A 13594-nucleotide genomic window follows, 5' to 3' on the forward strand; every position below is an offset into this window, starting at 1 on the left:
TCTCTGATTAGTTTTGAACCCATTAATTACAGGGCACTACATTGAAAGAAACTGTCTCTGCAAATAAGTAGCTAGACAGGGAGTTTTCTTTTAAAGCACAATCTAAAATGAAAAAGATAAAAGAAATATTTGGTATGGTTGTTTTAATTTCTCTAGGGACACTGTTAAAACAAAAGGCAAAGGTTTCAATGTACTTCTTTTTAAGACGGACTATCATGTTTTAGAATGCAATTTGTAAGATAGTCTACAAGGACATTTTTAAGTAAACACATGCCATAATTTATTGGAGGAGAAGAATTCCTTGTTTGTGATTTCAAAAACTGACAAACTCCCATGTATAGTCAAAACATATTTCAAACAGAATTTACTCATGTTTGTCTACAAACACATTCATACATACCAGAATTTACTGTTCATATCTCGCTCTGCAGGGAGGGCTGCAAAGCACCACGATACTATAGTGTTTCAGCAAATGGTGAATTGTTTTACTCTTTTTTTTCTACTACCAATCACGGTATTACTCTTACAAATTGTACACAAGGCTATGCTAAGTTTATTACGATTATGCCATGTACCCTCCTTTCTTCTGCATCCTTCTGTTTATTTCACTTGTCCTTCTCTCTTACTGTTAGACTAAACTCATCAACAGTCATCATAAGCTTGTTCTTCTCCACTATTTTTTCCACTTGAAACTACTTGTCAAAAATATGAATTGCTTATTTCTCAGACAGGAAGCTAGACTTACATACTATTCACAGCATTTTTTATGGTTGAACTAAATGATCTTAAAGGTCTTTTCCAACCTAAATGATTCTATGATTCTATAAAAACTACTATAACTATTATCAGACTTGGTCATTCAGCCATGCTGAATTTACTGATTCACTGGCATTTATCTTACAGCTGTGTATTTCTGGTAATTTTGAAATATCTTATACAGTGACACTGGCCTTTGTTCTGAATTCACTTGTATTAATCATTATTTTCAGTGGATGTAGTCCGAATTTACCATGGTATACATAAACGATATTACATCCCTTATTTTTTCTTTATAGTTTTGCATAACATCTATATTAAACCATTGCTTATGCTTTAGGTACAAAATAATATACTACACTTATAATAATAAATAAATAAAATAATGATGAGTCAAAAGAATATGACTATGTTCCAAACTTCATTTGTGTTTATATCAGGCAAGCAAATAAACTGATGTACAACTTCATTAATCATAAAAATAACTGTTCTGATTCTTTAAGACCATTAAAAATCAGAGTGATGTTCATAATTTCTACTCTTCTTACTTTTTGCTGTTTGCTCAGCTGAGGAGAGTTTTATACTTACTTAAGCTCTACTTTTTTTTTCCCAGAAATCAGATGCATTACAGTTTTGCAGTGGCAAATATTTCAAGAGAAACTGTACATTAGGAAAAGAAGAATATATTTTAACTGAATTCTTACAGACTGTGAATATATATATACACACATGTATATTTGTAGATACATGTATATATTATATCATGTATGTATATTTATGAGAATTTGCATGTTAGAAGAATAGATGAGTATTTTGAGTTAAGATACTGTGGCATAGTAAATAACATGTCTTCCATACAGAAAGATCTGTAACACTTTGGACAGACCTAGAATAGTGTAATTTGTTTCTCTTGAAGAAAATTGTTATGCTCCAAGTGGTCCAATAATGCAATTACAACTTTGTACATACAACAAATAATATGGAATCAAATAGGAAATAATTAGTGGATCAAAACTCAGAGTTAATGAATAGCCTCATTTTAGGGGTCTTTGGAGGCCACTCGTCCATCACAAATTCAGCAGCTCTCAGGGTTTTTCTGAGAGGGTGCAGATGAAGTGTGTGCTATGGAATAAATCCATGCAGAAGAAAAATCATAACACGTAAGACAATAAAGAAGAAATAAAAATGTATTTTCTGCACTATACCACCACAAACAAACTGGTGCATTTGGATAAAAGACTGTAGCCTAAAAAGACTCCCTAGTTCCTGGGAATTAAGATCTCAAACCTGCAGGTGTGCAGTCGTAGCTAGAGGGGAGTAACAGCTAAGAATCTGCCAAGAATGCTAAAAATCATGTAAAAATAATCCAGTTTGCTCAGTCACTGTGAGGATCTGCAGTTTCTACCTATGCTATTTAAAGTGACAGAGGTTCTCTTTACTGGTGTACTCATTGTGTATGGTGTGTGGCATCATGGAAGGCATATGTTAGGGGATGTTTATGCATGATTTCACTTAGTAGTTTTGGGTTGCTCTTGTGTACTATTCCTACAAAAGAGAGAGTTTCTGCTGCCTCTCATCACTTCAAGAATATTGCCAACAAGTCAAAGAAAGTGATCCTTCCCATCTGCTCAGCAGTGATAAGAGGCATCTGGAGACCTGTGTCCTGTTCTGGGTTCCCCAGTCCTTGAGAGACACGAACATACTGAAGCGAGTACAGCAGAGGATCTCAAAGATGAGGAAGGGACTGAAGAATCTGACATAGGAGGAAGAGGCTAAGACAGCTGGCACTGTTCAGCCTGGAGAAGAGAAGGCTCAGGAGGGACCTTATCAATGTGTATGAATATCTGATTGGGGGGCATAAAGAAGTTGGAGCCAGACTCCTCTCAGTGTTGCTCAGTCAAGGGCAAGAGGCGAAGGGCACCAACTGAATCACAGAAAATTTTGTTTAAACTTAAGAATTAAATTACTTGCTGTGAAGAGATGGTCAAATATTGAAACAGGTTGCTCAGAGAGGTTGTGGAATCTCCATCCTTGGAGACATTCAAATACTGACTAGACGCAGTCTTGGGAAACTGTTAGGTTTTGTGATAAAAGCTCATCTGAACCCATAGAGACCCACAGAGGCCCAATGGGAGGTGAGGAAACCCAGATGGTACCTTGCCCCAGCTACTCCAAGGCCATCACAGGAGAGTGATCAGCCGATCAAAGGTCCATCTCAACAAGCCCAGAGAAGCACAAGTGCACAAAAGCAGGCAGGAACCCAAATTAAGGACTCAGAAGAAAGGACATCCTTTCTGGGCCACTCCCAAGGCTTTCCCAACAGAACCTCAGCCCCAGCCTCCCAGCTTCTTCTCTTTTCTGTGGAGTTCCTGCAAGTCCTGTGGAGCAAATAGCTTCAGACAGAAAGTGTGGTGCCCATGTGGGCGCTCATGGCTTGTTAGGCAGCTGGCAGCCATCGACAGGAATGCCACTGGGCTGGGCTGGGGATGCCAAGTTTCCTGTTGCAGTTAGACAGCTGTGCAGGGAAAAGGGAGGCAAAAATGATGAAGTCTCACCGCTGCTGTCTTTTGGGAGCAGTCTTAGTGTGAATGACATGTCCTGATGTACTGTAATTGAAAAAAAAAAAAAAAGAAGAAAAAAAATCATGAAGGCAAAACAGCTTTTGTGGTACAGCATCTTAAGTACATACATTTTTCTTAGAACAGGGTCTTTTTTCTCCTGACAACCATGAAAAAAATAGTGAAGTTCTCTGTCTACACATAGTGTGACTTTATGTGGTATCATTACCACAGTCTCTGAACACCTCATATATTTTTAACATCTTTACATAAAAAATGTATTTATCTTCAATGCTATAAATAATTTTGTTCTTCCTACATTATCTTCCCTCTTAATTTTCTTATACACTCCCACTCCCAGTAGTGATCCACATAGTTCATTTGTCAGTTTTCCCCATAGTCATTATTTCACTGTCCTCTTATACGTAGCTCATTTGCCTGGTACAACTTCCAGGTCTTATCTGTGAGACTCATACCTATTCCTCATTAAACATCACTCATAGACCTATTCTTGCAGTGTGCTGCCTACGAAGGTATTAACGTTATTCAAAGCACTAATATTAAAAGTTTAATATTAGATCTCAGTACATCTGTTCCCTATTCTCTAACCTTTGCCTGTTTGTCTACTTACCCTTCACCACAAAATTCTCAAGAAGCAAATACCTGTTCCTGAATAATAAGTACCAAACAGACATGAACCAGTACTAAATAATGGATAGCTGTGGTAGAGAAAATGAGATTCAGATCTGTATTGAGTCAGCAGAAGCTTGTGGTAATGCCTGAATTTGTCTTATCTCCTACTGTAAGGAAATTAATTGGATTTTTGTCTTTACTATACAACACTGTGTTTATGTGAAATTGAAAATTATGTTCTATGAACAAACTGTTAGCTATAATAATGAGAAATAATGGGTTTTTTTTTCATATGTGTGTAATTCCATTGATTTCTCATTTGTGAAGATGAGGTTCAGACTGACTTTTTAAAGAGTGACTTCTATACTGTAAGGAATTTCACAGAATTAGTGAAAGGAGTTCATTGTCACAGTCTTGCCTATAATGTTCCCACAGAACACAGAAATGCTTGAGATATATATATGTATTTAACTATATTGTACCTATAAGAATACAGATTTTAAAAGAAATTAACAAATAAATTAAAGGGTCTTCTTATGTTGATGTATTTTTCTTGTATTACTTCTGACTGCTATTCACTTCATCTATGAAGTATAGACATCTGACAAAACCAGATGACAGTAGTCTCCCATGGTAGCAAATGGCTTACTTTAGAAATCTTCTTGAGGATGAGATTAATATTACCACAGAAGTTCCACTTTATAAGTGCTGACAATAAAGGATGTATAGGCAATTAGCTCAGATATAAACCTCTGCTATGTACTAGAAATCTGCCTTTGTTAAGATGAATCTCTTGTAGTTTAGCAAAAGCAAAAATCTGGACTTTTCCCTCCAATTCAGTTCATTAAGTTTCCATTTTTACTAAAACATAAGTCTGGTGCGATCATATTTTTAAACCTATATTATATCAAACCGGATTCTAGCACATTTTTGTATTTGCAGAGCCGTGGACCAAGCTCCACTATCCTCAGTTGTATCCTGTGCCTTCAGAGCTTTGCTCTCACACCCTTGAGTATCCTGTTTATTCATATTTGCCCTTATGCTTAATAGAAAATAACTGAAGTCATGTCTTACATTGATGTTTCTATAAATATGAACAACTGGAGACATCTTTTTCAATTGCTGACCTGGAGGGCTACAGATCTCCGTACTCTTATAAGCTGCCCTGAACACTTAAGGCAGCTTTCATCTGATCACCTGGGCTAGTTGCCTAGATGCCCTCTGCAGTCAGTTTGAAAATGTGCCTATAGGGTCCAATTAATCTCATTCTAAAAATCATATGGAATGGTTTCACTTCCAGATTAACCCTAGTCTAGAAGTGCCCATTTCTTTCCCCTAACTATAAAAGAAGTTCAGACAATTATCTCTGAAATACTCTTCTGTAGTGGGGACATGGAAAGACGGGAATCTTACTGGAAGTATTTGGCCTAATCTTTAAACAAAAACAGTGCCCCTCTTGAATCTCTTCCTTTGAGCTCCCTGTTCAACACAACAGTAGTGGCTGGCTCCAGGCAATCATTAATGATGTCAAATACATGTGCTACACCAGCAGTTCTGAAACTATTGTCAACTTTGAATGATACAAAGCAGAGCTATTAACACTACTCATGACTCTTCAAACTTTAGCTGAAAACAACATCTCCTTTTGGTCTCAAATTAATTTTAAACTTGACAGCAATATCACAAAACTTCATATTAGCAGTATCATGTCATATTTGTTGAGTGATTTTTGTGGACATTATTATTGTTTGAAGCACTAAATGAGCTTTCACCCAAATCTTAAGATAATATTCCTGCCTCAGCCATATAATGTATGTAATGTACCATATACTGGACTTCTCTCTGCCTCCCTCAGATAACCACATGAACATCTCTACTTTTTTTCAGACAACAAAACTGTAATTGACAGGGTGGTATCGGCAAGACTACAAAGATCTCTGGGTAGACCATCCCTTCTCCAGCATTGATTTCTATGCTTATTTCCTCATCTCTTTACCATTGACACTACAATGACAGAGTCTGAGTGTGCCATCTGACAATATCATAACATGCTAAATAAAAAGCTGTGTCCCAGCTGGAGTTATACAAGACTGAAAACAAGTGAAAGGACCATATACCTTGAATTATATTCTCATTAGCTCTGTTTTCCGAGTCCAAATTCTGCTTTCTTAGAAATTCAGGAAACTGAGTCAATGTTTACTTCAATCCAATATCTCTCTGGAGCAAAATTAAAGAAGTCAGTTTTACGAATCCATCTTTTTTGTTGCCAGTGAAGATATTAATATGATTAAATTATGACCAGAAGTAGCCTTTGGCCTTTGAAACTTCACAATATTAATTGGAAGAGATGGCTTAGAAGTTTGATTCATGGATTACTACCATAAAAAGGTGCTCCTTTTCAGATTTTCCCTCTATGGTTTTTTCTCCCACTTTATTCCTCTGGTTCTAGCACACTGAGAAACTAGTTTAATAGTTACTGGTGGGGATTATTTCAGTGCTTGCCGTTTGGAGTGCAGGCTGTGACAGGAAAGGCTGATGGATTGTTCCCCATGGTACTGAATGATTTTGAATTTTAGTACTCTCCGCAATTTTCTCCCTGACAATTGACACTAGAAAATGTGGAAAAGATTTAGTTTATTCTGTAAGAAAAAATACGTGGAAAATATGCTGTTCATTTTGTAGTAAATGTGGGTAAAGGAGTTGATAAACCTGTGGATACAGAAGGTAAATGTCATTGAAATGAGCAGTACCTTAAAATAATGAATTTTTGAGACTTTACAATAGTTGATATTATCAAAAGGTGCACCAAATATGTATTATTTCATTTTCTTCATCTTTCTATTTATGATCATAAGGGCACAGCAGTTATAACCCTCCTAAGAAAACTAGTCAGCAGACCACCAATTTACAAAACCAGTAAAGACAAAGCACAAACAACAGATGTTTCTATTTGTTTAGGAAAATTATTTCAACTTCTATGTGCCATATTTTATTATATTTTCTAAATTAATATCTTATAAAGATGGGCTGAATATTTATGAAATTCAGTAGTGGGTTTTCACTGAATTGCACATAATTATTTTACTCAATTTAACTATCAAGTTTTATATACAATCTGAGGGGAATATGGTATCAAATGATCTGAGAATTTGAAAAACAGCAGCAAACCTTTCCCAACTGTCCCTTAAGAGCTCAAGTCCTAACACTAGCTCAGCATCCTCCATCAAGTCTTTCAGTAATGCTAGAGTGGCAGCTGAAACAAGACCATGCACTAATGAGAGATCCCCAGCCTCCAAGCCAGTGGTCTCTGCCTACCCAGTCCTAAACTTATCTGTATCAGAACAAAGATAACTAAGATTTATCGGCCCCTTCTGGATCACGGGCCAAACCCAGCACCAACATCCACATCAACATTAACTGTAACCACAGTTTAGCAATTCTCATTAGACTCATTCCAAATGCCTCCCCATTGATCTCTGATAGGTTAGACCTCGACTAATTCTAACTGGTTTATATGTTTGTTTATACTCAGGTTTAAGACAATCTTGGTTGCCTGAAATATAATTTTTTAATTTTTTTTTTTCCCCTGGAAGACTCAACCCTTGTGGTACTGCAATGGCTGCTGTTGGTCCCTGTCAAATCTTATTTCTGATCTCAGTCCTAACACTGGTCTGGTAGACCATAAAATATCACAATCCATCAGCCCTTCCAGTCTCAGCTCAGATCTGTAGACCTGTCTGAACTCTAAGTCATCTTCCCCAGCTGGAAAATCTTTTAATCCTTGCCACTGGGTCACCACCAAACAAAGCTCTTGTTTGACCCCTTCTCTAATTCTGTTTTGTAGATCTCTCCATCTCTTTTACTACCATTACTTGATTAGCTGCTAATGAGTCCAATCATAAATGACACTCAGCACTGTTGAAGTCAAATTTGTCATAGCCTCAAAGATCATGCTGTCTGTTAGAATCTAGATCATTAAAATTTTATGACTAAACTCTAATCCTGAAGTTCCTGTAGTTCTGTAATTCTGATCCTGTAGTTCCTAATCCTGAAGCCAGCCTTCTTCAAAGAGCCTATGTTCTGGGTACCAAGGCAGCAGAAATGTCTTTTTGCAGCCCAAAGTGAGGAATGTGAATATTAAATGTAAGATATGACATGGTGTGTTCCTTACTTTTTTGGTTAGCTGTAGATGCTTTTCTGGTTGCTGGTTACCAATGCAACTGCTCTGATTCCCACTAGGATGTCTAAGTCATCCACTGGATAGGGACCAAATGATTCCTGGTCCTAGATTCTACCTGTTTGGATGCATGAATCCTTTACTGGAACTCACCTACATAGTGATATAATGAGATAATTATTTACAAGGCATATATTTTAACTGTGAAGTATCTGTACTTTTTAGTGCACAACTACCAATGAGAAATAGAAGAAAATATCATTACATTTAGAGTTTACAGGTCATTTGTTAAAGTTGACTTAGAATTCATTCAAGCCAGATAAGTTCCTAGTGGTACTTATGAGAAACTATATTCAGAATAAAAATTTCATATTGTTGCTGAGACTCCTTCCTTCTCTCCTAATAGAATTAATTTTTATGATTATTAGGATCAAAGTCATTCTTTTCCTCACCATCTTATATTGGCTAAAACTGTGCTGTAAAAGCTTTAGTGGCCTTTTCTTTACTGTTTCTGATAGCATGAATATAACAGCAAATAGATTATGGTCTAATTAATGTGTCATGGAAGTGTCACTACTTTTACTTTAGTCATAGGTTATTAGGTTCAAAGATGTGGCTCTGCAAGTACTGCAATATAATTTTTCTGGAATTGTTCTGTGGACTAACTGATGGCCTCCATATGACAATACTGACATCCTTTCATGTGATCCTCCTCCCACATTCGTATTATACATAATTAATTGTCAGCACCATAAAAGTCATTCTTAGTCCTTTCATCAACATTTTCTTTTGTGGATGGTGACACCAAGACTTTCTTACCAGAGTAGCATTGCTTTTTTGTATATGACTGATGATGAGTGTCCCTGAAGAATAATTTCTTTCTCACATCCTCTTGCTTTAAGGGATTTAATTTTCTCCCTGCAAGTTCCATGTTGAGAGAATTTTCTCACACACTACTAAAACTGAGAGGAAGAAATTGATCACTGAGATGTGATCTTCATATTTTCTTCAGAAACTGAGAAAGAGCAGAGTTAAAAAATAACTTGAAATTTTGAAGTAAAAAAATTTGGGAAGTAAAAAAAATGCTGGGAGAGTGCTATTAGTTCCTTCAGAAATTATGTCCAGATGAAAAATGCAACACCTAAGTAAATACTTAGGGAGTAATGAAAATGTGTATTTATCCTAAAATGTTAGGGAATATTCTACATGGAGCATACCACTGAGGTGTCCATCCTCAGTTTGTCAGTTAGACGACTCCTAATGCTCATATAAAGACATAAATAGACTCAGAAAACAATTTACCCACTGTCCTTGTTTCTGTAGGGATAGAATTAATCTTCTTTCTAGCAGGTGGCATAGCGCTGTGTTTTTGATTTAGGATGAGAATAATGTTGATAACACACTGATGTTTTAGTTGCTGCCAAGCAGTCAAGGACTTGTCAGCTTCTCATACTGCCCTGCCAATGAGAAAATGGGGGATGTCCAAGAAGCTGGGAGGGGACACAGCTAGGACAGCTGACCCAAACTGTCCAATGGGATATTCCATATCGTATGATGTCATCCTCCTTATATAACTGGGGTCTTGGCCGGGAGTCAGGGCAGCTCAGGAAGTAGCTGAACATCAGCTTCAGGTGGTGAGCAATTATCCTGTTCATCACTTGTTTTGTGTATTCTTTTATCATTGTTATTGTTGGTGGTATTATTATTATCATCATCATCTTCTTCCTTTTTTGTCATATTAAATTGTCTTTATCTCAATCCGTCAGTTTTACTTTTTTTTTTTTTTTTTTTTTTTTTTCATTTTTGACTCTCTTCCCCATCCCAGTGGGAGGCGGGGAGTGAGTGAACAGCTGTGTGGTTGTTTTAGCTGCTGGCCAGGTTAAACCCTGACATCCACCTATCTTAAATATTTATAGTAGGCTAAGATAAAACACAATCAGGACATGCCATTTGACATCTCTGTTCACTGACTTAGAAGCCTTAAATTCTCGACTGTTCACCTTGACTGTTATGCAATTTGATACGGACAAAATGAATCCCATCAACCTAAAGCTGCATGTACTGATAACAGCCAGTTGCCAAGAAATACACTTCAGCTGAATCATTCTTGGCAGATACAAGTTTGATGCAATTAAAATCTCTGCAATTAAAGAAATATGGTGAACCTTGTACTGCGTTGCATAAAGAATTTCAGGGCTGAAGTAATGAAAGCAGGAAAAGCAGGGTATCATTTATATTAAATAAAACCTATCAGCATCCATTGGCAAAGAAAAAAAAAAAAAACAAAAGCATGTTTCAGCAAAATATTTGATGATTTTGAATTCAAATTCATAATTTTAAAATACTTAGTTGTACTATCTTTAAACTCTGTTTGATCTCCAGCTGTCTAAAAATCTAAAGCTTCCTATGCTTTTAAATGCACTGAGTGGATTTTCAGTCTCCAAAAGAATTAATATTTGATCTCAGTTACTAGGAAGAGAGTAAGTTCTAATAAGTACTTTTGATAAGGCACTCAGTTATTCACTCTGAATCATGGCTGAGTAAAGCAGCTAAAAGAGAGATTGTGGTATGAAATGATTTAAGAAAGTTATTTTACTACATAAATACAAGGGATAATGTGTGCAAAAATTAGTATTTAAAAAAATTTCTAAAATTGACTGGAACTCAGCTTGAATATCAATAATTGTCAGCCCCTTTGTTAACTCAAATTGTATTCTACTTAATTGATTTTCCATAAATACAATTTTATAATTAAGAATATCTCCAATCTAAGTAGATTAAAGCATGTCACACATTTTCTATATACCAATTATACTCTGTATGTTTTATGCACCATTTTAACAGTCTCTTCAACATTATTGACTTTTTCTTCTAATGATATAGGAGCATATTATGTAAGTCTCTTTGTTTAACTGAGGTATCACACTCTAAAGCCCTCAGTCCCTGAAAAACATTATATTAAAGTCACATTTAATGAATCTAAATTATTTTTTTCTTATCTGGCTGCATTAAAAAGAATAGTTACAGAATTAAGACAAATCAGCTGAATAACATCTGAACTCCATACAAAGCTAACAATTTCTGGGACTATGGAGTCTGTCTAGGCTGCTTATATCTCTCTAGCTCTTTCATAAATACAAAAATAATAATAAAAAATCCCAATACTTTTTCTTCTCTCAGCTTAGGTCTTTAGAGCTGTATAAGACAATCAAACACATTCAATTAAACTATTTTACTAAGGTGAGAAAAGTTACATCAGAAAAATTAACAAAAAAATGAATTAAGTCAGGGTTTGCCTAGAGGAGCCATTTAAGCCATGTCTGAATAAAAGCCTTCCTCTTGTATCTAATGTTTAGTCAGACAACATGCATAAGTTTTAACAAGAACTCACCACAACTCTTAACAAACTTTTAAATGTGATACATAGACATATTTATAAATCTTCTGATTTATAACATATAGGAAATTAAAATCTTTTTGTGGTTATAAAAATGTATCTGCTGCCTGATTCAGAAGAAGGGAACAAATCTGAAATACCATCAAGGTGTGAAGTGGCACTTCCATGGATACTCCATTTGTACTGTATTTGGGCCAGAAATCAAGATGAGCATGTCTCAGAGAAGAAGCAGAGGAAAAGATCTATAGCCCGAGAAGATTTCCCAGCAGCACATTTACCTCATGCATTGCAGGTTGCTTGCTCCTCTGGCCAGTGATTACAAGTGAGGTATACGGGAAGAGCTAGATATGTTGGAAGAGTAACTTTAATTTAAAAAAATATTTTATTTATTCCCTAATGTATTGTTTCTATAATTTAAGAATTTTATTTAAAACCTTTATAATAAGCCTACCGGGGTTTTTTATTACTTGAACGTGGTTTAACATTGAAGGCATCAGGACTAACACCAGTGTATAAGATTGGGCTGGCTTTGTATTTCTCTGATCAAAAACAGAATATCAAAATCTGTCAGTCCAGAGCTCTCCAGCTCTGTCATTGCTTTGAACAACACACTCCTATAGATCGTCATTTAGAAGTTTCTTCCTGTAGCTTTTACTGCTAGTGAAAATATTTTTCTACCACTGGTTGGCCCTGGATTTCATTAGAAAGATTACAGCTTTCAAATATTGGAAGATGTGATTCAGGGCTCCATTTTGAGCAAAATTCCTTACAGTGCAGAAATGTGTGTTCCCAAGAATCAAAAATGTATGCTTTTTATTCATTTTTCAACCTCTATATTCTCCAAGTGATGATAAGATCATTTTTAGACATTATGTGGCATTTAATTCAATTGTCTCTTCTAAACTGATCAACATGTTCTTCAAAGACTTTTCCCCCCTTCAGTTCGATAAATGATACTTGAATCACAATATTTTCTGAGTTTCCATCTTTCCTTGTTGCTTTTAAGATCAGTCTAATAGCATCTATTTTACTTCAGATTAATGAAAAAAAAATCCTTCCTCTTGATCTAAATATTGAATATATGCCAAGCTTCTGCCTCCTTTCAAGCTCCTCGTTTTCCTGGTTCTTCAGTTAGGCATGATCACATTTAGCTCTGAAGAGCCACTGGAAAAGGAGCTTTGTTCAGCTTTTGTGTCCAATGTTGGCTCCACCAGACTTGTGGTCAGCAAAGATGGACTAGCAAAGACAAAATTCACCCTGTCCAGATGAAAATCAGGCACTGCTGGTTGTAACCTCCATAATAAATTATGGCATTAGTCACGTGCATATTTTTGACAAAATGTAACTTCTCTCTCAGTTATGGAGCTTTGCACAGTTGCAAATTGATAACCTGGTAGGAATGTGCTGCTATAAAGAACTGGGACAGCACAGAGGCAGAAGTTCTTCCCATACACTTATGAAAGATTTGAACGGTCCTTGGAGATAGTAGAGTAATATCATTCAATGAAAGTGGAAGAGATACCTTCAGAGAATATGGTTTTTTAATTGAAGAAGTTAATTTGGAAGAGCCGAACCTATCAAGTCAGTACACGGTCAGAAATCTGAAGAATTCAGTAAGGACTGGGATCTTCCTATACCCAGTATAAATAAAGACATTCTTCACAGTATTGTGCAGCATATCCATATTTATGATTTGTTAATTTGTAATTAGTTTCCAAAATAATCTTACATGTATTGTCAAATACATCTTTGATTTACAGTGTATACCAACTAAGCAGTCAGCTGCATAATGTAGTTTGTCTACAATGTTCATGCATAAATAATCACTGTCAGTAATTTTGAATTAATTTTGAAGAACAGACTGTGAAAATCAGTTACTATGCAAATGAATAGTATTTTAGTCATTCCATTTCACAAATATGAATACCTATTGCAAATAATATCAGTCAGGTAATGACATATCTAATATTAACCTTCAGTGCAGAAGGCATGCAAAAAGAGGTGTTGCTATGCTACACAGTAGTCATGTAGGGTTCTCTAATACCAATAAACTTTACATCATTTCTTCACAGA

This window comes from Balearica regulorum, chromosome 3 (genome assembly GCF_011004875.1).
Source record: "Balearica regulorum gibbericeps isolate bBalReg1 chromosome 3, bBalReg1.pri, whole genome shotgun sequence".
Lineage (NCBI taxonomy): Eukaryota > Metazoa > Chordata > Aves > Gruiformes > Gruidae > Balearica > Balearica regulorum.